The 27,937-nt window shown below is 47.2% G+C and overlaps 2 protein-coding genes and 1 long non-coding RNA gene across 4 annotated transcripts in view; 2 read left to right on the top strand and 1 right to left on the bottom strand.

Moving 5' to 3' along the window:
- LOC132466319 (uncharacterized) overlaps positions 1–27,937 on the top strand; it is a 123,022-nt gene that overhangs the window by 75,430 nt on the left and 19,655 nt on the right. The gene's annotated exons all lie outside the window — the stretch shown is intronic.
- Positions 1–27,937, top strand: part of LOC132466300 (zinc finger protein ZFMSA12A-like) — a 119,983-nt gene that overhangs the window by 9,996 nt on the left and 82,050 nt on the right. The gene's annotated exons all lie outside the window — the stretch shown is intronic.
- LOC132466488 (uncharacterized) lies at positions 14,949–15,390 on the bottom strand. The gene is made up of 2 exons (XR_009527880.1): positions 15,191–15,390; positions 14,949–15,006 (listed from the first exon to the last, which is right to left on the bottom strand). It is a non-coding gene; the product is annotated as an uncharacterized LOC132466488 (long non-coding RNA).

Consider the following 27,937-nt stretch of genomic DNA (forward strand, 5'->3'; position numbering starts at 1 on the left):
GCCAGACATCAGCACACCAAGGAGTGACCTCGAGACCAGAGACACTGGTGCTGAGCGCAAGGGCAAGTTCAAAATGTACGCTGACGAGCGGCGCGGAGCCAGACTGTCCCCAGTGCAGGTGGGAGACAAGGTGCTTCTGAAACAGGACAAGACAGATAAGTTCACAACAACATTTAACCAGACACCTCACACGGTAGTCAGTAAGAACGGTAACAGTGTGGTAGTTGAGTCACCCACAGGAGCTCAGTACTCCAGAAACACCACACATGTCAAAGTGTACACACCAGCTCAGCAGACACCACCACCCGGTGGAAGTGAACCAAAGACAGTGAGTGAGACAGTAAACACGCCACCAGAACATGTTGTGACGTCCACACCAGAGACGCTCGCTCAGGGGTCAACACCATGCCGACCTCTTACAGTGCAGACGGAGCGACCGCGCCGAGAAGTGAAAATGCCCCAGAGATTCACAAGCTTTGTTATGAAGTGAATGTGTTATAGTAATGCATATGTTCATGTGTATGTTCAATGAAAATTAATGCACAATGCTAGAGGGCATAAATGTTTATTTGAAAAGAACCAAAGGTTTATTCTGACAGAATATGTTGATTAGATTCATTATATGGTTAGTGTTCAAGTAGCCAAACTGATTGTTTATGTGAAGGGAACATTAGAGTTTTAATCCAAGTAAGGGGGGGATGTCATGTACTGATGACGTCAGCACGTCAACGTTGTAACGGGAGTTCTGGACGGAGACACCATGAAGTGGTGAAACGGTGAAACGTGGCTCTCGGTGTGTGTGTGATTCAATTCAGTTTCTATGCATAACATGGCATTAGAAGTGTAACACTACCGTTTCGTCATCGACGGTCGAGTCGAAATAGTTTTTGACGATTTATTTTCGTGTGTGTCTGAAAATGTCGTGTGCAAAGTTTGGTGTCGATTGGTCAAAAAATGTGGGAGGAGTAGGGAAAAGGCAGTTTAGCGGTTTTCGAGATTTTGCAAAAAGAATTATCGACGCAAATGGGCCCAAAAGACGCAGCAGACTCCAGTGCATCTGTGGGTATGACGTTTTGGACTGTGGGAGGTTCGATGTGGGAGTTATAGCCCCACAAGTTTTCCTAGGTATAGCGCCACCTAGTGACCGGCATGTCTGGATTTTGTCGTCTGCGGTCACCTCACGTACCTGGATCTAGTCATGCAATTGGCGTGTGTGCACCATTTACGGTTTGGGCTGTGGTCCCACTTTTAGGGAGGTAAGTATAGGAATAATCACTACAAAAACAATAGGGATCCAACCTGTTGGCTTGGACCCCTAATAAATAAAGTAAACCTCAAGTAAACCTTGTCAGCCCAAAAAGGCCTGCCAGCCCACCGGTATGGAAAGCCAAGAAGGCCACAATCCGGCCCTAGAATGGCGCGGTAAAAGTGCAAAACCGCACGGAAACCGTACGGTTTGGCAAGAATTCCGTACGGAATCCGTACGGTTTTGAATGACTAATAAACTAATAAACAGTTGTTTGCATACAGAAACAACTGAGCTCCGGTTGCTGTCTTTCGGTGCATTATCCCGCTGTTGTCCACATACAGTCGTTTTTCTTTCCTTCAGAAGCACGGTGAAATCATCATGACGGTCTCTACATTTAGTCCGGGGCCATCGCTTTGTGTTGATAAACCCTCTCACCTTCCCGAGGACTGGGTCCTCCTCCTGTGCTCTCCTCAGGTCATGCTCTGGTATGGTGGCTACTGCTGAAGGTTCCTGTTCACTCTCCGCTTCTGCGCAGGCGGTGGCAATAGGGAGGGGACACATCCAGGGCTCGAATTTCTGAAACTCAGAGTGTATGGCTTGGGTTAAAGTGGCTAGGACGTCTGGCTCCACTTCTTTTGAGCAGGCCTGCATAAACTGCTCCATTTCAAGTGGCATTCGTGACAACCAGTCTGCGTCTCCATTCACCCTCCCCGGCCGGTATTTTATGGCAAACTCAAAATCTGCGAGCTCTGCCACCCACCTGTGCATTGTGGCGTTGAATTTAGCTGAAGACAAAACATAGGTTAGGGGATTATTGTCAGTATAAACGACAAAGGATGGAGCATAATAAAGATATTCCCTAAACCGTTCACAAATTGCCCACTTCATAGCTAAAAACTCCAACTTGCCAGAGTACAGATGATAGTTATTTTCGGCAGGGGTTAATGTTCGGGAGCCATATCCTATATCCACAAGTTTACTGTGTTGTCTCTGGTACAACACTGCACCAAGTCCCTCCTGTGAGGCGTTGCAATGAAGCACAAATGACTTCTCAAATGGGGCTTTCACACCAAAAAGAACCAAGAGCCAGTTCCGGGCTGGTGCTAGGGCCAGTTCCAAACAGGTTCCAGCCTTATCCCAGTTAAGAACCAGTTGGTTTCACACCGGCCAGAGCCAGCCATGGAGCCGGCGTGAGCAACGTCATGACGTCACTGCAAACGTCTCCGCTTTCCCAGCAACCCTCCCGCCCTGCCGGAACTGTACAATAAGAAGAAGAACCCTCGCGCCAGTTTCAAACACAACAACAATTTCGTCTTCGATTCAATCCGTGCATGGTTCGTTCTTTGAATATTCCGATTTAAAACAAAATCAGAAAAAACTATTAACAGAGTAGTTTTTTGGTTTTTCTGATTTGGTTTTGAAGCCGAAAAAGGGCAAAAGGAATATACAAATAAACGGTATTTTTCTGTTTTTTTAATCAAAACGGGAAAACGGAATAATCCAGTTGCTTGTTTTGTTTTCGTGATATTGAGATAAAACCGCAATGAATGCCGGGAAAAGGGCACGCGGATTTAAAGAAAATACATATAAAGACGTTTCAAACGTTCCATCGAGTCTCTTGCATTCTACAATGGCCAGCTTTATTGTTTTCCGTGGGAGCCGGCGACTTAGTCTGCGAGTGGACGATCTGAAACCAAATCGGAAACTAGATGTCTTCTTCGAAGGTTGTGCTCCACACAGAACCTCCTCACGTCATAACGGAGCACTTCGGGGCACCAGATTGCTTTAGAGCGGTACTGATCGCGTCGTGTGTCTTTCCAGTGTCAAATAGTTCACGAATAAAATCACCATAAGGTTCAAGTGCGGCCATAACTAAGGCTAAATATAATTAGACAGTCTATTGCTGGTTTAGGTGGTTGGCTATTTTTTCTTCACTGCGTTCTGCCTTCTGGTGTAGCCTATAACTATAAATGTATTTTTTTTTGTTTTTCTGTTTCGGGTTTAAAAACCAACACACAAAACACACAAACACAAATAAAATGGCGATTATTTGTTTATTCCTTTTGCCCTTTTTCCGATTCAAAACCAAATCAGAAAAAAACTAAAAACGACTAAATCTGAATATTCAAAGAACGAACCATACACGGATTCACGTCCATTGTTTACTTCAGTGTTTTAAAAATGCCGGACTTCGTTGATCTTCCTGTTTATGAAGGTACGGATAACCCCGCCCCCTGCCCCCGGCGTAAAAGCGGTTCTAGTTCTAGCCCAGCTCAAAAGTGGGGCTGGAGTTGAACCGGTTTTTAGAGGCCGGAGCCGGTTCTTTGGCGGTGTGAAACCAAAACACTGGCCCTAGCTCCGAACTGGCCCGGAACCGGCTCAGATTTTGCGGCGGTGTGAAAGGCCCAAAAGTCAGGGTAGCCAAGTATTGGTGGGTGCAGTAAATGGTCAATGAGCTGGCATACTACACCCTGATGATGTTCAGTCCATATAATGGCATGGCCTGATGGCAGCTGATTGGTCTTATTTGGTTGTTTTCTGCCTTTTCTCTTTATTTCGTTACTGACTTTTGGTGCATTTTCAGCTGACAGCAGACTATATAGCGGCTTGGCTATTCTTGAGAAATTTGGGATGTAAGGGTGGTAATAAGAGATGAACCCAAGTAGTTTTCTTAATTCCCCCACATTTGCAGGTCTGCGTTCCTTCAGGGCTTGTATTGGTGCTAAGTTATGCTAACTCTGCAGAATCCTTTGTGTATCCGTCCTCATTCACAATTTTCCCCAAGAATTTTACTTGGCTGCGGAACACCTCACATTTCTTTGGTGTTAGTTTTACACTGTGTTTTTGGTAGCGGCGTAAAACTTCTGTCAGGGCATGGAAGTGGTTCTCGAACGTTTTACTATGAACCAAATTGTCATCTAGGTATGGCTGACATGTCTCATCTCTCAAACCTGACAGGCATTCCTCCATACTGCGCTGGAACTCTGCAGGGGCTGAAGACAGACCAAAGGGGATCCTTACCCACTCATAGAGGCCCCATGGTGTAATAAAGGCGGTAAGTGGTCTGCTGGTCTCTTCGAGGAACCCCTGATGGTAGGCCTTTCCCTGTTCGAGTACAGAGAACCATGCACTGCCACTTAAACTGTTGAGAAGATCCTGCACGCGAGGTATGGGATGTCTGTCTGGTATTGACTTTTGGTTTAGCCCGCGATAATCCACACAGAGACGCAAGCCGTTTCTCAATTCGCGTACTCGTGCGTGCTCGTGTACTCGTGAAACGTCATCAGTCGTTGCCCGAGCACTGTTCCAATTCTAAGCACGCATCAAGCGAGTACTGTCGTAAAACCCGGAAGTGTTCTTGATGCGTGCTCGATCTCGCCGTTTCACCGAGCATGCATCGGAGATGGCTCGTGTGTATTTGCAACCGCTATAAATCCCAGGATGCATTTCGCACTCGCAGCAGTACGATGGCGGACAATATGGAGAAGACGCACAACTGTAGCTTAAGTTACTCTTAACTTACATATTTATCTAATATAATAATAATAATAATAATATAAGATAATATATAAATATTTATACAACGGGGGACCTAAATCCAGCGATCTATCGGAGCCTTCTCTCGGAGGGACGCTAAAGTGTGTTGCATAGCGACCGTCGATGCATAGCGGCAGCCAGGAGGGACTACTTTTTTGTATTCTTTAATTCATGTGTGGGGGTGAAGGGGGTCGCCGGCCCTCCGCTGCGCGTCGGGGCCGGACAACGGCCCTTAACAGGTATAATGAGCACATACCACAGCCTGGCGTGATCTATTGCTTAAATATATATAAAGTCGTGTGTGTATAGCTCATACACATGACAGGACACGCATATCTTTTCAATTTTTATTCATTCAGAATATTTACATAGCCTACTATTTGAAAATGAAAGAGGCTGGGATTTTGTTTTATATCATTTGTTTATATTGTTCAGTAGTATATGCCTAAATGAGGCCGTAGCACAGTTAACGGACGAGCAGAGGTGGTGACGTCATCGAGTCCGCTGCTGTTCCAATTGCAGGTACGTACTCGCGTGCTCGCAAGTCTGTGCTTGAAGTACGGACTTGCCAAGTACGTGCTTGCAAGTCATCGAGTCCGTAGCACGCGTGCTAGGAATTGAGAAACGGCTGCCGTGTCCCGTCCTTTTTACGGACAGATACAAGGGGCGAGGAGTAAGGGGAACGAGATTTTTGAGTCCAGCCTCTATTTAAGAGGTCCCCCAGATATTCCTTCACCTCCTTGTTGAGTGGCTTGGGGACTGAGGTGTATGTGCGTGTCACAGGGGTAGGGTCTTTGAGCGGGGCCTGCCCGTAATTCCGACGCCTCATTGTTCCGACGTCTCAATGTTCCGAAATATTTCCCATTAGATCGACATGCCACTGTTCCGACGGTTCAATGTTCCGAAAACGAAACCCATTGGTCCGAAGGTCCGTTAGTCCGACTTTTCAAAAAGGAGGCGCATTAGGCCGACGGTTCAATACGCCGAATAGGAAAAAGAGTTTTATACCTCGCTCGCTCCCTCTCTCTCTCACTCTCACTGTGTGTGTGTGTGTGTGTGTGTGTGTGTGTGTGTGTGTGTGTGTGTGTGTGTGTGTGTGTGTGTTCGTGCCCGTGTTGAGCATTATTAGACCTCCGCTCTCTGTCCATGGTGCTGCAACACCGTGTCGAAATGAAGTGAAGCGTTGTCTTTTTGCCCTCCAAAATTCATCGTGAACGTGATATGTAGGCCTAGGTTGTATTTTGGAGACAGAGAGAGAGTGAGAGAGAGAGAGGGGGAGCGAGCGAGGTATAAAACAATTTTTCCTATTCGGCATATTTAACCGTCGGCCTAATGCGCCTTCTTTTCGAAAAGTCGGACTAACGGACCTTTGGACCAATTGGTTTAGTTTTCGGAACATTGAACCGTCGGAATAGTGACATGTCGATCTAATGGGAAATATTTTGGAACATTGAGACGTCGGAACAATGAAGCGTCGGAATTACGGCATGGCACCTATGCTGCCCTCGTAATGTGTTCCAGTTAAAACTAGACAGCTAGTTAACAGTATTTACAAAGAAGTGGAATCCGGTACACAAGGCTTGCTTTTCTTGTTTCTTTATCGGATGTTAGTTTCTTCATAACTTTGTTTTTGTAGAACTGTAACAAATACAGAAATAAAAACATATATACGTTTAGAGGTCTTGCATCATTACTAACACATGGGAATCCGAGAGCTAGTATTGCTAACAGATACAGATTACATTTTACACTTTAACTCGATCAGAATCATAACATAAAATCTGAACACAAACTCGTATGAAGTGATCTGATTTTAACTTACAGACAAATCATTTCTATAGTTCAAACGTATTTGATAGTTTGCGAGAGTGATAGTACGGCGTGGTCTTTCCTTGTCGAGTGAATCGGAAGAGAACCGGAAGTAGGTTCGCGGTTGTTTATAGCGTCGTCAATATCACAATTTGACCACAGGGTGGCAGTATTTAACAAACTAAGGAAATAATACATTTCTTACGGAAGGCAGAACACTCCCTGCTTGGTATAATTATATTATGCCACTATAAATCATTAAACAACAGTAAACACGTTTGTGGCAACTAAAGTCCTCTAAAATTACTCGGAAAGGAGCACTACAATTTCTGAAATAGGCCTCAAAAGCACTTTAGAAGTTCCTTCTTTTACTATTCTAACTTCCACCTTACGGATCCTCTTGTCACCGCTCGACAGAGTGTTAACGATTACTCCCACAGGCCATTCGTTTCTGTGGGCCTGGCTGTCCTTGAGCAAGACGACGTCGCCGGCTTTGACATTTGACCTTTCGTCAGTCCATTTTCTGCGGCCTTGCAGTGTTGATAAGTAGTCCCTTCTCCACCTTTTCCAAAAGGTGTTCGCAAGGCACTGGACATGTTTCCATTGCTTCCCGTGTATATCAGCCATTTGGAAGTTCCTAGAAGGGGCTGAGACGGCACTCATCTTCTGGGTAAGCAGCATCGCTGGGGTGAGGACTGCAGGCATATCGGGATCAGGACACTGGGACCAGGGGCCTGGTATTCATGAATGCCCTCACCTCAGACATGAGAGTGCTCAGGATCTCGCGTGTGAGGCGGATGTGTCCTGGCTGAAGCAGCATGAGTCGGCATGGCTGTAGCTTGGCGAGGCTGTAGCTTGGCGTGGCGTGACTGTAGCTTGGCGAGGCTGTAGCTTGGCATGGCGTGACTGTAGCTTGGCGAGGCTGTAGCTTGGCGTGGTGTGGCTGTAGCTTGGCGAGGCTGTAGCTTGGCGAGGCTGTAGCTTGGCGTGGCTGTAGCCTGGCGAGGCTGTAGCTTGGCGTGGCGTGACTGTAGCTTGGCGAGGCTGTAGCTTGGCGTGACTTGTTGCCCAGCCTGTGTCTTCATCACGGGGGGATGAGAGACGGTTGTGTCGCTGCGGTGCGCTGTTGTGGTACTCCTTCACGTGGATGTTGTTTGGACAGGGAGAGAGAAAGGATGTTCGTCCATTTTGCAGCACGTTGGCTTTGTACACGTTAACTTGGTTGTGGGCTGCCCCCAGGCAGACGGCACCCACGATGACCCAGCCCAGGTCCAGCCTTTGAGCGTATGGAGCGTTGTGTGGCCCGTTAATTTGTTCACGCACCTTATGCACCCTGAGGATGTCTCTTCCCAGGAGCAAGAGGATAGGTGCGTCGGGGTCCACAGCTGGAATCTTGTTCGCCACTGGCTGGAGGTGGGAGTGTTGCTCTGCAACGTCAGGAGACGGGATTTCAGATCTATCGTCCGGCACCATGTCACACTCGATTAGTGTGGGGAGGGAGAGTTGTAGATTTCCCTCCATAGATTCAAGCATAAAGTTGTCGACTCGTCTGCCGGAGGTCTCTGTTGTCCCTGCGCAGGTCCTCAGTGTGTATGGGGCTGGACTGGCTTTGATGCCAAAGAGGTTGAAGAACCCTGTCTTTGCGAGCGACTTGTTACTCTGTTCATCCAGCACTGCGTACATCTTAACGGCTTGATCTCTTCTCCCTGCCGGATAAGCTTTGATCAGGCAGATTTTAGCACATGAGCGTGGGCTGTCTGCATTACCGCAAATCTCTGTGCACTTGGATGTGACTGTGGGAGCGTCTTCATCTGGCTCCCCGCTTTCCTCCTTCTCCGTGTGAGCTCTCTCGCTGGATGTAGGAGGGCCTGGGTGCAGAGCCGTGATGTGTCTCTCACTATTGCATTCGTCACATTTGATTGATACTTTGCAGTCTTTTGCCATATGCTGAGTTGACCCGCAGCACTTAAAGCAGATGCGGTTATCTTTCAGGTAAGCTTTACGTTCTTCTATAGGCTTGTATCTAAAGACCATACACTTTCTGAGTGGGTGAGGCTTCCTGTGTATTGGACACTCACGGTCTGGTTCATCTGTTCTCTTCTCCACAGAGCTGGTGTCGCTGTCGTTAAATTTGGGTGTGACTCCTGTCTTATGTACACTTACTTGGGCTTTGTAGCCGGGTTTCATGGCTGCTTTCGGTGGCACGTTGTTGTTGGAGGTGTTGAAGGCAAAGCTTGGGTCGTTCCTCACCTTGGCCTGTCGCCGGACGAATTGAGAGAAGAGGCTGAATGGAGGGAAGGCTACTCCGTGATCTTCTTTGAACTTGGATCCCATGGTTATCCACCTCTCTTGTAGGCTGTAGGGTAGCTTTTCTACGATCGGGTTCACTCCACGAGCTGTATCCAAAAAGGCGAGGCCCTGTAGGTATCCTTCTTCTTTGGCGCACTCCAATTCTAGCAAGATGTCACCGAGTTCTCTGAGTTTAGCATTGTCTTTATTGGTTAGCTTGGGGAACACTTCAATCTTTTCCAGTAGTGCATGTTCTACGGCTTCTGATGTTCCATAGCATTCCTCCACACGCTGCCACACCATGCGGAGCCCTGCAGCAGGATTTAAAACGTGTACTGAACGAAGTCGCCGTGCTTGTTCGGCTGAGTCTGCGCCGAGCCACTTCACCAGCAGGTCCAGTTCTTCCCTGGATGTCAGATTTAAGTCCTGTGTGACGCTCAGGAATGATGCTTTCCATGACCAGTAATGTTCAGGACGGTCATCAAACTGTAGGAGGCCGGAGCTCACCAGTTCTCGGCGCATGAGGTACCTGGCAAGGTCTTGTGCTGGCTGCGGCTCGGGGGAGGATCCTAGGTTCGGACTGGAAAGTGGTGGAGGTGGCTGTTCTTTCTATATGTTGCTGACTCTTGGCTTTGGTTTTGTGTGAACAACTACCTCAGCGTATCGTTGGGGTAGTCTGTGGAAGTCCAGCGGCGCAGGTGTTGATGGCGGTGGTCTGGGCGTCCAGCTGTGCATGTAATGGTGGTGATTGTTCTCCGCCGAACATTGCTGAGTGCTGTTGGACGTAGTCGCCTGCACGTTCATAGGCAGTGGAAGGCTTACCCAGGACGTATGGCTCATAGCGCTTCTCCCCGCTTTCAATCTCCTCATCCTCGTATGCTGCAGCTGCTGCCTCAGCAGCAGCAGCCATCTTCTGGCTCCTGAGAACGTGGAGACTGGCTTCGAGTTCAGCTTTCTGTCTCATCACACTTGCTTCTCTTTCGGCGAAAGTCACCTGGGCTTGTGCTGCTTTTGATTTGGCACGTGCTCTAGCAGCCAATGACGATATTGCTGATCCGTTGGACCGTTTGGATAACTGTGACCGGGAGTCAGGTGTACTGGGAGAGTCTTCCCTCACGTTTGCCTCGTGGCCGTCTTCCAGTGGCTCTAGAGCTGCTGCGCTCTGTGGTTGTTCAACGGGATCCACCTTCGGTTTATCCCCGTGTAACGACATTCTCCTGGGCTATCTTCTTAGCTTGAACTCTGTCGTATATCCTATTTGAGGAATATTAATTCAGCGCGGACAACTGTGTCTTGACATTACAGGCACTTTATTAAACTAACATGAAGACGCACGAACCCAGCATCATGTGACCACACACACACAATCCTATTGGTCTACTGTAACGTAACCCGCGTAATACATTAACCCTTAATGTACTGCATTCAGATACACCACATCTCCCTTTTTTACGAACATGTGAAACACATTTTTTTCAAAGTCCATCAAAACCTGTGGAAGAAAACAGGGTTAAACAAATCCTGGTAAACTGATACTCTTTCTAAACATAACATTTTCCAACTTATTTTCTGAAGTAAATATCTCCCCTGTAAAACTGGTACATTGGAAAAACATTTTCTGCTCAGCATGAACATATGACAAAATCTTTTTTTTCACATTGAACATTTTTTTTCCTTTTCTCAGCCACTTATAAGTTCAGTCTAGTGGGCTGTATGATTGCTCTCCCAGACCTGGTTCTGGGAGTGGAAACCCCAGGAGAGGGAACAGGAGACCCCAAAGCAGGTGGAGTGTCACCCTGCTCTAGGACCGGCAGTGGCTCCTGTTGCTGCTGTCCAGCCTCGTCTCGTGACGGAGACTGGAGTGGTATAAGATGCAGGCGGTTGCGTCTTACCACCCCATGTGGCGCATCCACAAGGTAAGATCTCGGCGAGGTGTGACTCTGGATCACAGTCCCTGGTGTTTTTGTGTCAGTCACCCACACCTCCTGACCTGGAGACAGGCTGCTGAGTGGCTTTGCACGATGTCGCCTGTTGAAGTTTGCAGCATCTGACGTCCTCTTCTCCCTTTCTTTCTGGAACAGAGTGCTGCGGTCGGGCAGTGCAGGTTGCAGGTCAGAGGAATGTGTCGGCACTGTGGTGCGGAGACGTCGACCCATGAGCAACTGGGCCGGGCTGTATCCATTCTGAAGAGGTGTGGCTCTGTATGCAAGCAGAGCCATGTACGGATCAGTTGCTTTTTTCAGCAGACCCTTTATGGTCTGTACTGCTCGCTCAGCCTCGCCATTGCTTTGTGGGAATTTTGGGCTACTGGTAAGGTGTTTGAACCCATATGCAGAGGCGAAGGAAGCGAATGCCTGGCCGGAGAATTGAGGGCCGTTGTCAGACATGAGCACCTCCGGGATGCCGTGTCTGGCAAACATCGATTTCAGATGGTTAATCACATCATTGCATTTTGTGTGTGTCAGCAGGGCAAGTTCGACGTACCTGGAGAGGTAATCAACGACGAGCAGGTACGTTTTTCCCCCCAGTTCAAAGAGATCGGCCCCCAGCTTTTGCCATGGGCGCTCGGGGCAGTCTGACGGCATGAGTGGCTCACTGTGATTGCGGCGCTCTTGCAGACACGTTCTGCATTTGAGCACCATCTCTGTGATTTGATGTCCCAGCCCAGGCCACCACACAGTCTGACGGGCACGTGCTTTGCACTTCACGACCCCTTGATGGCCCTCGTGCAGTCTGTCCAGCACATCGTTCCGCATTGCTGCTGGAATGACCAGACGTGTGTCTTTCAGCAACAGTCCATCTTGTACTGTGAGTGTAGCCTGCTCGGGCCAGAAGTGTTTCAGGAGTGGTTCCTGCTGTGCGTGATCTGGCCATCCGTCTGCACACATTTTCATGACACGAGAGCATACACTGTCAGCTTCCAGCTGTGCTTTGAGTGTGTCCATGAACGTGGGACTGACAGGTAGGTTGTTGACAATGCAATCCACGTAAATGTTCGTGCTCTCCATCAGTTCAGTGTCATTTGCGGTCATTTGTTTCTGTACAGGTGAACGTGACAATGTGTCAGCAGTCCAGAGTGACTTTCCAGGAACGTGCACGATGTCATAGGAGTAGCGCATGAGCCGCATTCGAAAGCGCTGTATCATTGGTGGCAACAGGTCGAGTACTTGTGCACCTAGTAAGGAGAGGAGCGGCTTATGGTCAGTCTCTAGGCAGAAGTGCTTTCCTAACAAAAAGTCCCGGAAGCGCTCGCATGCCCAGGTTAGACCCAGGGCCTCTTTTTCTACTTGCGCGTAGCGTTGCTCAGTGGGTGAGAGTGAGCGGGATGCGTAAGCTACCGGCCTCCATTCGCTGTCCCATTTCTGGAGGAGCACGCCCCCCAGTCCATAAGATGAAGCGTCTGCCGATACTTTGGTGTCCCTGCTCGTGTCATACATGGCCAGGACCGGTGGAGAGATTAGTGCTTCCTTCAGCACCCTGAAAGCCGCCACCTGGTCGACACCCCACAGCCAGCAGTTCTTCTTTGAGAGAAGGTCACGGAGAGCTTTGTCTTTCTCTGATAGCTGGGGTATGAATTTTCCCACCTGGTTTACCATCCCCAGGAAACTCCTCAACTCGCTCACGTTTGTAGGCTCTTTCATGTCCCTGATGGCCTCTGTCTTTTCTGGATCGGGGCTGATGCCTGACGTGGTGATGACATGCCCGAGGAACACCACCTCACTCCTGGAGAGCTCGCACTTGTCTGCATTCAAAGTCACCCCTGCTTGTTCAAGCTTTTTCAACAAGGCATGGAGACGAGCATCGTGCTGTTCTTGGTCTTTTCCCCACACCAGCAGGTCATCGATGTGGCAGACCACCCCGTCGAGTCCATCTATCACCTCCGCGATGACACGCTGGAAGTGCTCGGGCGCAGAGTTGATCCCAAACGGAAGACGCTGGAAGTGATACCGTCCGAAGGGTGTTATAAATGTTGTGTATTTGGCTGACTCCTCAGCTAAAGGAATCTGCCAGAATCCCATGTTTGCGTCTAGTTTACTGAAGATTCTGGCTCCAGCTAGCATTCCTAGACTCTGGTCGACTGATGGCAGGACATACTTCTCTCGACACACATACTGGTTCAAGCCCGTGAAGTCCACACACAGGCGTAGTTGCTGGCTGTTCTTCTTTGGGACGACGATGATGCCGGCGCACCACTCCGTTGGCTCCTCGACGCGCCTGATGACCCCCATCTCTTCCATCCGCTGGAGCTCCTCCTTCACCTTTCCTATCAGAGGCAGGGGAATTCTCCGTGGAGTCTTTAAAGAGAATGGCACGGCCTCTGGCTTGAGCTGGATGTGGTATGGACGCCTGATGTCGCCTAGGCCCTTGCAGAGTTTTGGGTAGGTTGCCTTTAAAGAGTCCATGGTGACGCTGTCGACTCGAATGAGTAGACCCAGGGCAGTAATGGCCGGTAGCCCGAGCAAAGGTGTGCTCAGGTTTTTGACCACATAGACCTTCTCCTCCGTCTGCTTGGCTTTGTAAATCAGCTGCATTTTTGCATAGCCAGCTACCTCCAGCTGAATCTTTCCTGGACCCAGCAAGGGTTTCTCTGGCTTGTGGAGGACAGGCATTTGTGCCCCCGGGAACAAGTCTTTCAGGTCACTGTCCGAAATGGCGGTTACATCTGCTCCGGTGTCAAGTTTGAATTTCATCACTTTCCCTTTTATCTGCACATCAGCCGCCCACATGTTGTTTTCACATGACACAGAGCCCAAGAAGAAACTTTTCCCCTCTTCTTCCTCAATGCACGCTACCACAGACTTGCTTCTGCAGACACGCTGGTAATGGCCTTTTTTTCCGCAGCCCCGACAGGTTGCATCGTTGGCGGGACACTTGGCGGGACACTCGTGAGAAGGCCCCCCACACTTATAGCACTGGGCGCTGTGCTGCATGCCTTTGTCTCTGCCTTGCGTGTGTTGGCGGGAATGTGCGCCGCTGCTTTTCCAGTTGGTATATTGCTGTCCCTTTTTTATCAGTCTGTCTATGGAGCTCCCCTCCGTCTGCATCACACTGCTAGCGTCACCCCTAAGTGTGCTCTGTTGCTTTTTGACTTCTTCCGACTGTCTTGCCATATCAATGGCTTTTTGCAAAGTCAGTTTTTCCTCCATCTGCAAGCGTTCAGAAAGTCTGGTGTTTGCAAGCCCCACTACGATCCGATCTCGTATGAGTTCATCATGGAAGTCCCCATATTGACAGTGTTCTGCTAAAGCATGCAGGGCAGTGACGAATGCCTCGACAGTCTCATTTGGTTCTTGTTTTCGCATATTGAAGCATGCACGTTCAAACACAATATTCTTTTTCACAACAAAGAAATCCCGGAATCCGTCTTTTACTTTGTCATACATTTTCATGTCTGCATCACTCAGTTTTAATCCTCTCAATACATCGTCGGCTTCATCCCCCATACAATATATCAGAGTGTTAACCTGAGTTTCCTCGGAGTTCGTAGTCAAGTTGCTCGCTTGCCGAAACCTCTCGAACCTCCGGATCCATTTTGTCCAATCTAGCGGTTTGTTGAAATCGAAGGGCTCCGGTGGCTGGATGTTGAATGTAGCAGTTGGTGCACTAGCCGCCATGCTCGCTTGTTGCACGTTAACGTTTCCCTCACGTTGTTCGCTCTAAACATCCACCAATGTCTCTCCCTCCGTCTCTGTCGCCGTGGACCGTTGTGTCCTGTGCTTTTTCTTTCGGGTCATAGACACAGCACTTCTGACACCATGTCGTATATCCTATTTGAGGAATATTAATTCAGCGCGGACAACTGTGTCTTGACATTACAGGCACTTTATTAAACTAACATGAAGACGCACGAACCCAGCATCATGTGACCACACACACACAATCCTATTGGTCTACTGTAACGTAACCCGCGTAATACATTAACCCTTAATGTACTGCATTCAGATACACCACAAACTCGTTGAGTTGTTGTCTTTCTACTATGCTGCCCTCGTAATGTGTTCCAGTTAAAACTAGACAGCTAGTTAACAGTATTTACAAAGAAGTGGAATCCGGTACACAAGGCTTGCTTTTCTTGTTTCTTTATCGGATGTTAGTTTCTTCATAACTTTGTTTTTGTAGAACTGTAACAAATACAGAAATAAAAACATATATACGTTTAGAGGTCTTGCATCATTACTAACACACGGGAATCCGAGAGCTAGTATTGCTAACAGATACAGATTACATTTTACACTTTAACTCGATCAGAATCATAACATAAAATCTGAACACAAACTCGTATGAAGTGATCTGATTTTAACTTACAGACAAATCATTTCTATAGTTCAAACGTATTTGATAGTTTGCGAGAGTGATAGTACGGCGTGGTCTTTCCTTGTCGAGTGAATCGGAAGAGAACCGGAAGTAGGTTCGCGGTTGTTTATAGCGTCGTCAATATCACAATTTGACCACAGGGTGGCAGTATTTAACAAACTAAGGAAAGAATACATTTCTTACGGAAGGCAGAACAGCACCCTTTGAGCCTGATTTGGAGTCTCAGTGAGGGAATGCAGCCTACGTCGTAGTCCCCTCTAGAGAATGCATTGCACTCAGCCCTCAGCACCTACCGCACCTGTACCTGCTGCTCTGGTGTCAAATACTCGACGGACACTGGGGGGTCCCATAGTTCCTCCTCTGTGTTCTGTTTTTCTTTTTCTGTGTCTTTTTCAGGTTCTTTTATCACACACTCTTTCTGTAGTTTCTTTTTGTCTGAATCTTCACTCGTGTTCAATCTTTGTTGGTTCAGTCTTAAGTGGCCTTGCATCTACCGGATAGCTAGCTTTAACCTGCTGTAACTGACCCAATACTGTACGTTGAGTGAGAGTAATTTCCTGGCGGCTTTCATTAGTGACAGGGACCTCGACTCTGGACCAACCTCCTCTCTGCAGGGATACCACTGTCTCTGATAAACTTAGACCTTCTGGCCACCTGGAGCTGTCTATAGGTTCAAAGAAAACTTCCTGTCTGGCAGTGAGGGGATATGTCCGTGCATTACACTTCAATATCTGGGTGTGGCCCGGTGGGATAACTACTTTTTGGTGCCCTGTTCTCAGTACTCCCTCTCTCACGTCCTGTTCGCTACTTCTAACTAGCTGGATGAACACATCGGTTTTCTTACAGTCCAGGGAAAAGCCTGTTCTACGGCTGCTGAGGTGAGATCTGGTTGCTGCCCCATTCCATTCTTTACTAACTGTACAATGACGTTGTAGCCAATTATTGGTGGCTCTACAACACCAGGCTCATTTGAGACGAGCACAGGGACCAACAGCTCTGCTTGGGAGACTCGGCTTAAATCATTTAGCTTGAATTTTAACTCTGCCCACCCAGCAAAAGGGATGATTGTTTGGTTGGCCGCCTTTCCCACCAGGGCCTCGCCTTCATCCAAGAGTTCATCCAGGCTTCGTAACTCAGTGTGCGGTAAGTAGCTGTTCCTCCAATTTTCATTGATGAGAGTTACCTGTGAACCCGGGTCCCATAATGCTTTTGTGGCTGCTCCCTCAAAGCAGCAGTCGACAAGACATTGTTTTCCTATAAGAGCTTGCAGTCTTGCTTGGCGACGTGGTGACAGGTGGCTGGTGTACGTCGCACTTACTGCCTGCTGTGTTTCTGTAGTCTTTTCCAACTTAGCTTCCAGCTGCCTGATTCTATCCCAGAGGAGCTCTTGTACTTTACAGTTTGTCTCATCAGGATTTGGCAGCTGTGAGGGTGGTGACACAACCTGGTGGGTTAGGTGGCTTTCTTGACCCCCTGCATCCCCGTGACAAATGTCCTGACTGCACAGCCTCTCCTTGCAAAGCGTCTTTGACTGGGGGGGAATGGTTGCCGGGCGTTTAAACTTTTCTTGAGTTCAGCCATCTCTTCTCTGAGTAGTTGCACAGTCTCATAGTTCAGTGTCTTTTGGACTATAAGGTGCTTATGCTTTGCGATTTTGGACTTTAGCGCCTTCAGGTCTCTTGTGAGGCCACCATCATCTCAGATGCTGCAATACTGTGGCTAACCACCCCTTGTGCCTCTGCCTGCAGTTCATGGATTTTTGCAACCTTGCTAGCTGCACTTTTGCGTCGCTCTGCCTCTACGCTGGCTGCCTCATTCATCTGGTCTATAAGGGTTTCATCTGCCACTGCTACGTCATCTAAGTACGGCTTTAGCTGGAACTTGATGTGATCGCTGGGGAGCCCTGTACTGATGGACCTCAAGAACTTTTTCTGAATAAGATCAGGACTGTACTTATCCTCTGACCCTCCTTCCCTTGTGTTATTTATGAGCCTTTCTTTTAGCTCCATGGCCCTAAATAGGTAGTTTTGCGGAGATTCACGGCTGTCTTGTGTGATATTCACTAGCTTGTTAAACACATCGATTGAGCTATCTTCCTTGAAATGGCCCTTTAATATAGTCTTCGGCCGGGCTAAATTTAGATCACTCTTCACTTCAAGCATATCCCTTAGTGTCAAACCCGGGCTGACCGCTTTAATCACAGCGTCCACTATTTAACCCTCACTGTGCCCCTTATGTAACCCCCTTTCCATCTGATGCATCAGATTTGTGTAGGAGAGCTTATCTTTTTGCCCTTTTTCTCCAATCTGGCCGCTGATTTTAAACTCTCTCCTCATTATCACTTCTTGTAGCCTATTTACAGGCAAGCTAGGGGCACTTATTTGATCTGATGGATTAAAAGAGGGGGGGTTGCTTACCCTGTCACTTAACCTCCTCACTTAATCCTGAAGTGTTTGGTTGTTTAATTTGAGCTCTGAGTATTGCTGTTGCAGGTTTCCCTCTTCCTCTGTATTTATAGCCGTTTCACTTGACTGTTTTGCATACTTTAATAGTGTGTTCAAGTATTGCACAGCCACTCCCTCTACTTCACGTTCCATTGCTTCATCAATAGAAATCATAATTATTTTTATTACTGTTCGCCTGGTCGCAGCCATTTCACCTGGTATTTTTGCATGCACACACACCTCTTTGAGTTCGTCAAATTGCAGGTCCCACAGCTGCTGCGCCACTCGCTCTGCCAACTCCTCAATTTTCCTCGGCCCGTGTGCCGCGCGCCCTCCGTAAATGCGTGGCCCCGACGTCAATCAAAACTTCTTCCTCCGACGATATAATCTCCAAATAGTGGCATTAATTCATCCCGGACGAGCCCCCAATTTCGTAGCACACTTATGGTTGGATTAATCAGACAGGGGGTGATCTTTCATGGCATTTATTGTCGTCGGTCTGTAACACATTAAACATACGGTCGGATAACCACACTTCTCCCAACCCAGTCGCCAAGAAAAAACGTTGACGGTGTACGTTTCCATGAACACTGGATACGTAGCATTTCAACATAAAATAGCGTGTGATACCTACAGTATCCACGTGTGCCGCTGTGGAGTCGGGTTTCGGGGTTTGGGTTTCACGGGTTTCGCGGCAAATTGTGGAGGGGGGGAGGTAGACTGTTGTTGACAGGGGAGGGCGGGGGGAAGACACGTTTGTTGAGGGGGGGGGGGGGGGGGGGACACGTTTGTAGGGGGGGGGACACGCTTGACAACGAGAGTTGTTTTTTATTGAACGCTCGACAACGAGAGTTGGTATTTATTGAACGAGACTTCAACACGGAACAGCTGCCCGAAACGATGGTCACGTCACTCTCGGTGACGGTGTCGACAACAATGAACACACGAACAATGAACATGTTAATAGAACAACACACAACCACATAACATCCCGAACCCATCAACCCCACTTAATCCTAACAACCACAAAAGCCCCTTTTGTCAACTGACAACCCCAATTCCCAGAATCCCCCGCGGCTCCAGAACACGAGAGCCAGCAGTCGCCAAAAGCATACGTTGACAGTGTACGTTTTCGTGAACACTGGATTACGTCGCATTTCAACATAAAATAGCGTGTTATACACACACACACACGCACACACACACACACACACACACACACACACACACACACACACACACACACACACACACACACACACAATGCATATCGCTGCTAAATAAATACTAAGGCAGAATAAAGAATAAATTAATTCATTATCATTCAACTTCAACATGTGTTATTACAGTATTGAGTGTTGGAGGGATGACGTATGTTGGCCAACCCGGAAGGGAACGGATTTTTCCATTGGATTTTGGATTATGGCAGGGAGTGTTTCTCCGAATTTTCCATGCTACACAGAATGAAATGTAAACCCATGCAAATAAAGACTTCATGGTCATAATAATTTGAATATCATTATTCTCCTCAGTGTGTAGGGTGGTATTCCATTTTTTTCAACGGGGCTGCATCCAGTCACTTGACCGTCATGGTTGCTATCGACCGCCCCCTCTAATCCTTACATGGCTCTAAAAACCACGCGGCAAAGGAGCTGCCGTCAATTGTGTTGTTTTTGTCGTGAACTGGGGTCCGATGGACCCCTGCAGTTTAGACTTCTTCTATAACCTATTTTTGAAAGCAAAACACCAAGCTCATTGATTTAACGAGGCAGGGTTATTTGAAACAATTTATTAAATAAATATTTGTGAGGGGTCATTCCTTCTCCTGAGTTTGCTTCCTATTTATGTCTAGTGTACAACCCTACTGTCCACAAGCATCACCCCCCCCTCCCCATATGGATTTGGAGAATTGTTGCCACGTCCCAGTGGTGGAGGTATCATATATATGAAAGAGGGCATTCAATTATACTACAATGATCAATTAGGAGGCCGAAGCCCAAAAAGGAAGTGATGAAATAGGTGATTGGGTCGACAACATTTAAGTAAGCTGTTACTTGAGGTCTCTTATATATCAAAGGGGGTCTCAAAGGACGCATACTATATGCATACTTAGTATGCTTACCGCGCAGGCAGAGGTGTGGACGACGCAAAAGCATTCATCATTGACACTGTACACAAACATCTAGAGCGGCCCAACACATCAGCCAGACTCTTGTTTATAGACTTCTCCTCTGCATTCAATACATTACAGCCCCACATCCTGGCGAACAAACTCACCTCTTACTTCCATTCTAGACGACCAGCTCATCCGGTGGATAATGGACTTTCTAACCGACAGGTCACAGAGAGTCCGGGTCAACAACACCTTCTCCGACCTCCGACACACCTCGACGGGCTCCCCTCAGGGCTGTGTGCTCTCACCTCTGCTCTTCATCCTCTATACAGATGACTGCAGATCCACACAGCCTCAGTGTCACCTGGTGAAGCACGCAGAAGACACAGTTCTCCTGTCCCTGCTCTCAGGTCCTTCACAGCAGCATGGATCAGCTCTCCAGGAGTTTGTGGAGTGGTGCGACAGCTCATGCCTTGAGATGAACGTGAGTAAGACCAAAGAGATGGTGGTGACCTTTTCTAAGAGGCAGAGAGAGCTGGCCGCAGCATCCATCATCTCAATCCACGGGAGGCCGGTGGAGCTGGTGGAGGAGTATAAATACCTGGGCACCATCTTCGACAGCCAGTTGAAATTCTCCTCCAACACTGAAGAGATCCTTAGGAAGTATCTCTTAAGGAAACTAAATTCCTTTGGAGTCAGCAAAAACATACTGCTTACTTTCTATTACTCCTTCATTGAAAGCATCTGTACATTTTCTATAACTTCCACTCCATCACCCTCCAAAACAGAAACCGCCTGGAGAGTACGGCCAGAGTTTGCTCTAAAATAAACGGACTTTCAATAAGAACTCTCTCCTCCATCCATGACCAGCAAACACTCCGGTTAGCCAAAATAATTATGCAGGACCCCTCACACGCTCTACACCCCGCCTTTGAGTGGCTCCCCTCAGGGCGCCGACTACGCTGCCTCGGCTGTAGGACACAGAGGAGAAAAGCAACCTTTGTTCCCAAGGCTGTTCACCTCCTCAACTCCTCCTAAACCCCCCACCCGGGCTTGTGCCCTCCCCACATGGACTGGTGAAGCCGTGTTTGTTTTTGTTTGTTTGTTTTTTTGTTCGAACATGGCCCTGTCCTTTGTAATGCTGCTGCTATGTGCCCTCAATTGCCCCCTGGGGACAAATAAAGTTTTTTTTAATTTGAATTTGAATTTGAATACGCTTCAACCTGTGGCTCCAACCCTACAGGAAATGACTCAGCAAGTGCTCCATCTCGTTGCACCTGCACTCAGCGGCTCGCTTGCAAGATTTTGGCCTGAAGTTCTTCCCAGACCTACACCGTAGCCATCCAACCTGCATATCTGAGAATCAGGCCTCTCTTTAATAATGACAAAAAGTTATGAGAGAAATACACATTAGCTTTTGTCTCATAAGCGGCGTGGTGCCGTCTCCTTTTGACCTTTTGACCCCAGACTTCTGGGGGAATAGCTGAATCAATTCATTAGTCAATCAGAAGCATGTAAATATCTTCCCGGTGGCGTAATAGGGCGAACAAGGTGTCCTTCAACATCTACACTTCCAGGCGATTGCAACGGTGCCACACATGAGCATATTTGAACATGTTTAATGGTAGTAATTAGCTGTCGAAATTGGAGGCCTTAATCAATAATGAGCAGCTATTGAATTGCTTCCCGATATAAATTTGTGACAAATGACATGTTATTTAGCATCTACACGTTGAGCTGAATCCAATGAAACCAAGCATGACACTTACAAATGGTAACATGTATTTTACATGGTACACCTAGGTCTAGGACATGATCTCGGTGTAGCAAGAGGGCGAGCTTGATCTCATTGGACTCAGCTTAACGTGTAGATGCTAAATAACATGTAATTTGTCAAAAATCTCCATCGGGAAGCCAATCTATAGCTGGTTATTATTGATAAAGGCCTCCAAAATCGACAGCTAATTACTACCCCGAAACATATTCAAATATGATCATGTGTGGCACTGTTGCAATCGCCTCGAAACGTAGATGTCAAAGGACACCTTGTTTGCCCCGTTACGCCACCGGGAAGATATTTTCATACTTCAAATGGATTGATTCATATTTTAAGGTCCTATGAGACTTTAAGCGGCTGCAGCAGAAGTGTTGAGACGAAAGATGATATCAAGACATTTATAGAATATTCCCATTCACATTATGATTCTTCGTCATAACATCCAACCAAACATCCTTTACATTCACCGAGTGAAGATTATGAAAGTCCAGGCCCCGCCTTTCTGCACTCTGGGTCGACTGGGCCAAGTTTCAGGCAGGAAGGGCCCCCTTCCTGCCCTCGGGGTCCGACCGGGCCAAGTTTCGGTGCGGGGGTCCCAGTTAGGCCCTAGAATATGGTATTCGAATTTCAGGGCGGTAGGACCTTCCTATCTCAAAAACTGTTTTTCCACCACATTCTGAACCATTAGGTCTTGCAGGCCACACTTCTGAGGGGCTTTGTCCAAATGACAGTCCATTTGGGAAAACTTTTTTTCTCTATGGGCTAGAACTACAAATCTTGGATATGTCGTTCTCGGGGCCCCGGGAAATGTGTGTAAACATTTTAGCATCCCTAGCTATCTCGAAAAGGCCGGAAAAGGGGCGTGACCTCCAACAGTACAGTCAATGTACATAAGACAGAGGTTAGTTTCTAGGCCCCATTTTTTGCGGGATGGAGGTGTAAATTTGTGGCTTAATGTGTGTAGCCACAGCTGGCCTGTGGCCACGTCTTTGAAGTCTGGGGTCAAAAGGTCAAAAGGAGCCGGCACCACGCCGCTTATGAGATAACTAAAAGTTAATGTGTATTTCTCTCATAACTTTTTGTCATTATTGAAGAGAGGCCTGATTCTCAGATATGCATGTTGGACTGTTAGTGTGTAGGTCTGGGAAGAACTTCAGGCCAAAATCTTGCAAGCGAGCCGCTGGGTGAGGTGCAACAAGATGGAGCACTTGCTGAGTCATTTCCTGTAGGGCTGGAGCAACAGGTTGAAGCGTATGCGTCCTTTGAAACCGCCTTTGATATATAAGAGACCCCAAGGTACAGTTTACTTAAATGTTCTCGATTCAGTCACCTATTGCATCACTTCCTTTAGGGCTTCGGCCTCCTAATTGATCATTGTAGTATAATTGAATGCCCTCTTTCATATTATATGATATTCCACCACTGGGACGTGGCAACAACTCTCCAAATCCATATGGGGAGGGTGGGGGGGGATGCTTTTGGACAGTAGGGATGTACACTAGACATAAATAGGAAGCAAACTCAGGGGAAGGAATGATCTCTCACAAATATTTATGTAATAAATTGTTTCAAATAACCCTGCCTCGTTAAATCAATGAACTTGGTGTTTTGCTTTCAAAAATAGGTTATAGAAGAAGTCTAAACTGCAGAAAATAAAAACATCCAAGCTGCCTTTTAAGGATACCTCCGAATATCTGTCTATTTTTTAACCGTCGGACCCCAGTTTACGACAAAAACAACACAATTGACGGCAGCTCCTTTGCCGCGTGGTTTTTAGAGCCATAGGATTAGAGGGGGCGGTCGATAGCAACCACCATAGCAACCACGACGGTCAAGTGATTGGATGCAGCCCCGTTGAAAAAAATAGAATACCACCCAACACACTCAGGAGATTAATGATATTTAAATTATTATGACCATGAAGTCTTTATTTGCATGGGTTTACATTTCGTTCTGTGTAGCATGGAAAAATCTGAGAAACACTCCCATTCAGAATGCATTGGTTTACATTTCGTTCTTTGGAGCACGGTTCTTTTTATTTATTTTTTTATTTTCAGTTTTTGAGGAGGTGCTTCAAATATGCAAATTTTTCTGCAATAATCCAAAATCCAATGGAAAAACTCGTTGGCTTTTTGTCAAGGGAACCCAGGGCGACGCTAACTTCCGGGTTGGCCAACATACGTCATCCCTCCACCACTCTACTGTAAAAACAAATTTTCAAGTTTAATGATAATGCATGAATTTATTCTTTATTCTGCCATAGTATTTATTTAGGGGGGGGGTGGTGGATCCAGATCAGTTTCGGAGCATTTCAGCACCTCAGGCAACAGCGCAGGGTTGCCAGGTCCTGAAAAAAACGTGCTGCCCACATACCGTTCAAATCCACCCAAAATGTCCTCGAAGCATCCCAAATAAAAATGATATTCAGTGTTTCCCCCAGTAAATGTCTCAGTCAAGGCGATAAGCAGACGATGGTGTTGTTTGCCACGTCCCGAAAAATTTTGGGGGTATTTTGCTCAAAGATGCCAGTACGCATGAATGAAATAAACGACTGTTTATTTCCATATAAATAAACAACAGTAGGTACAAATGTTGTGCAAACATGCAGATTTTTCGGCCCTCGGTGTGAGGGAGGGGTCCGTTAAGTCGATGGATGCGATGTTTAATCATTTAGTCCAAACTACAGTAGGCTACGGGCAAACCTGAAGTCACCGTCGTGACATTTCATATACGTCCCGTCTGTGTGTGTGTGTGTGTGTGTGTGTGTGTGTGTGTGTGTGTGTGTGTGTGTGTGTGTGTGTGTGTGTGTGTGAAATCGGCCGTGCGTGCCTGTTTGTTGTTTATTGTTTTTGATTTAACAATATATAGGTTTAGAGAAATCTGGCTTTCAGAACTCAGTGCCTACCCACTCACTGACCTCACCGCACGTCACTGGCGGTAGATTGACAGGTGACTATGATAGACTATGCAACAATATATTCAACCACCAGATGTCCCCGTCTCAATTACACTCAAAAAACTTTATTGGCACGACTAATGTTGTAAACAGTATTACCTGAGTATTACGAATGCCAATGTGTGTGTGTGTGTGTGTGTGTGTCTGTGGGTGTGTGTGCGTGCGTGCGTGTGCTTGCGTGTGTGTGCGTGTGTGCGTGTGTATAACACGCTATTTTATGTTGAAATGCGACGTAATCCAGTGTTCACGAAACGTACACTGTCAACGTATGCTTTTGGCGACTGGGTTGGCTCTCAGATATTCGTGTTTCTAACAAGATGACATCCTTAAAAGTTACATAAAGTAACGGTTTAATAACACAAACGCAGGAAACACGTGAGCTGCTAGTTTAGCGAAAGCAGCGTCCCTAACAACCTGACGTCGTTGAAACATGCGAGCGAGCCGATAAAATCTTCCTAATAACTATAAAACTAAAGATCAGACACAATCACTGACTGAAGATTATGCAAGGAAAATGTACATTTCTCGCTAGAAATGTCATTGGAAACGCGTTTAATGGTGTATCTGTCCTAAAATATTGCATTTCCCATTCAGATAATAAAGATTAATATAGGCTACGTAACAATTTCACCAAATGCTAGTAGAACGTATGACCCCCTGTTGGTGCTATTCCCCCATTCATTTCGAATGGAGAAGAAAACGTTCGACCACGGGTGTGGACGCCGTGTTCCGGAACCGCAGGGGATTCTGGGAATTGGGGTTGTCAGTTGACAAAAGGGGCATTTGTTAACTTGTTTTGTTGTTAGGATTAAGTGGGGTTAATGGGTTCGGGATGTTATGTGGTTGTGTGTTGTTCTATTAACATGTTCATTGTTTGTGTGTTCATTGTTGTCGACACCGTCACCTAGAGTGACGTGACCATAGTTTCGGGCAGCTGTTCCGTGTTGAAGTCTCGTTCAATAAAAACCAACTCTCGTTGTCGAGCGTGTCCCCCCCCCTCAACAAACGTGCCCCCCCCCCTCAACAAACGTGTCCCCCCCCCCCTCAACAAACGTGTCCCCCCCCCCTCAACAAACATGTCCCCCCCCCCTACAAACGTGTCTCCCCCCCCCCCCTCAACAAACGTGTCTTCCCCCCCCCCTCCCCTGTCACCAACGGTCTACCTCCCCCCCCCCCTCAACAATCATGTCCACAATTTGCCGCGAAACCTGTGAAACCCAAACCCCGAAACCCGCCTCCACAGCGGCACGCGTGGATACTGTAGGTATCACACGCTATTTTACGTTGAAATGCTACGTATCCAGTGTTCATGGAAACGTACACCGTCAACGTTTTTTCTTGGCGACTGGGTTGTTTCTCCATATGCAGCTCCCTCACTAACTTTCTCTACAGTCAGGACCACTAAGATACATGCAAAATAATGATAATAATAATGATGAAGAATACACAGTAAATTGTCATATTAGGCTCACCTGTAACACATTAAACATACAGTCGGATAACCACACTTCTCCATATGCAGCTCCCTAGCTAACTTTCTCTACAGTCAGGACCACTAAGACCCCCGGTGGGCTGCCCCTATGTGCCTGTGTGTGGCATCCCCCTAACTCCTGACAATTCTACCATAACGGGAAAATAAAAACATCCAAGCTGCCTTTTAAGGATACCTGCATAATTTTTTCCAATAATGTCCAATACTATAGCCTAACTTAACCAGAGTTCCACATGTGCTCACCCTGATCTTGCAGAACTTGTAGCCCTCCTGGTTGAGGGTCACCATGACCTGGTCCACGATGCCCGTCTCGCTGTTGCGCAGGAAGGTGCTGCAGTCGCGCTTGGTGTAGCGGCGGTTTGTTCTGTCCAGTTCTATTTCATCCTTACTGACCGCCAGAGGCGGTGCATTAAGCACTGGATTTATCCGTCTCGCGCATGCGCAGTTCGAGTACCTATACCAACAAGGTCACATGTGACCCTCGTGGCACAGGATGGGCTACATAGCCCGGTGTCGACTGTTACGTATTTTAAGAACACAAGCTGTATTTCCCTCACTTAACCACTAGGAAGTAGGACCAAACATATAAGCCGTAAATACTATACATAGCCACAAGGGGAGCAAGACCTTACTGAAGGCTGCAATAAATACTTTAGCCACAGAAGGCAGCACCACAGACAAGTGAGAAAGCCGAGGGTAATAAGTCACACCGGCTCCTCCCACTCCTTCCGGGTCTTGCGGACCAGACGATAACACCAGGAACACGGGGGAGAGATCTCCAGAATCTCACCGGCAGCTACAGACATAGGGCCCTATTTTAACGGTCTGAAACGCAAGTGGGAAGCGCAAAGCGCAAGTAGCTTTGTAGGCGGTTCTACGGCGCTATCGCTATTTTACAGGCGGATAAATGACACTTGCGTCGCGGCGCAAGTGTCAAAAAGGTTGGTCTGAAGCAGCCTAGTTACCCGTAGGTGTGGTTTGGGCGTAACGTCCAACAAACCAATGAGAGTGCCAGCTCCCATCCCCTTTAAGAGCCATGAGCGCATTTGAATCTGACGAGTTGATATTTTGACAGCGCGTCTGCAGTCTCCGATGAGACAGATGCACATGAATTACAAACTGCAAATGGCTCAGTTTATTGCCAAATAATATGGCCTAATTCACACATGGAATAAAGGGTTTTCTTCCACAACTTCAGAAATACTGAGTCCTCAAATAAATTTCGGCAAAGAAAACGTATATGATATAACATATGATATGCGGTAAATGTGGTTCTATTTAATGATATACGCAATACATTATAAACATTGTTTCTTATCAGTATTGTATGCTATACTAATATGCATGTGTCCCCGCGGTAATAGACATTGCCATTGATTGTATTATGCGTTACGTGTTTAGTTTGCGTGTGTTTAAACAGAGCACACGCGCGCGCCCGCATTCATTCATTCTTTTTAACACTCACTCGCGGTAAAACAATGTTTTTCACGATCAAATCATCAATCCTAAAAGTTATGGGCATGTAGGCCTACACGATGTCTCCGTCAAGAAAATATGTGTTTGCTGTACGGTGTGTGCAGATGCATTGATTTAAAAGTACAACTTATTACCGCTGCATCAGCTGTTCTTTCCCAAATAATTTACCAAGAATGTGCGGCTAGGTAGATGGGAGATGCAAAGTGTATGCGCGAGGTGCACAAGCAATCCGTATGCATCGCATGCGCATGTATGCATGCGCCCTTAAAATAGCATCTGAACAACGCGCCTCTGACTTTAAACCAGGTATTTCCTGGTCAGTAGCGCAATGGTATTCAGAAACGGCGAAATACCATTTGCGCCAGAACAAGCCTCCTCCTTCCGCCGAATCGCCCCTTGGGGCGCATGATCAATCCCTAATTTACCGGCGAGTGGCGGTGGTGGGAAAAGAAAAGAACGACACATGCGCCAGTGACTAAG

The sequence above is a fragment of the Gadus macrocephalus genome, chromosome 10, assembly GCF_031168955.1.
Source record: "Gadus macrocephalus chromosome 10, ASM3116895v1".
In the NCBI taxonomy this organism is placed as follows: Eukaryota; Metazoa; Chordata; class Actinopteri; order Gadiformes; family Gadidae; genus Gadus; species Gadus macrocephalus.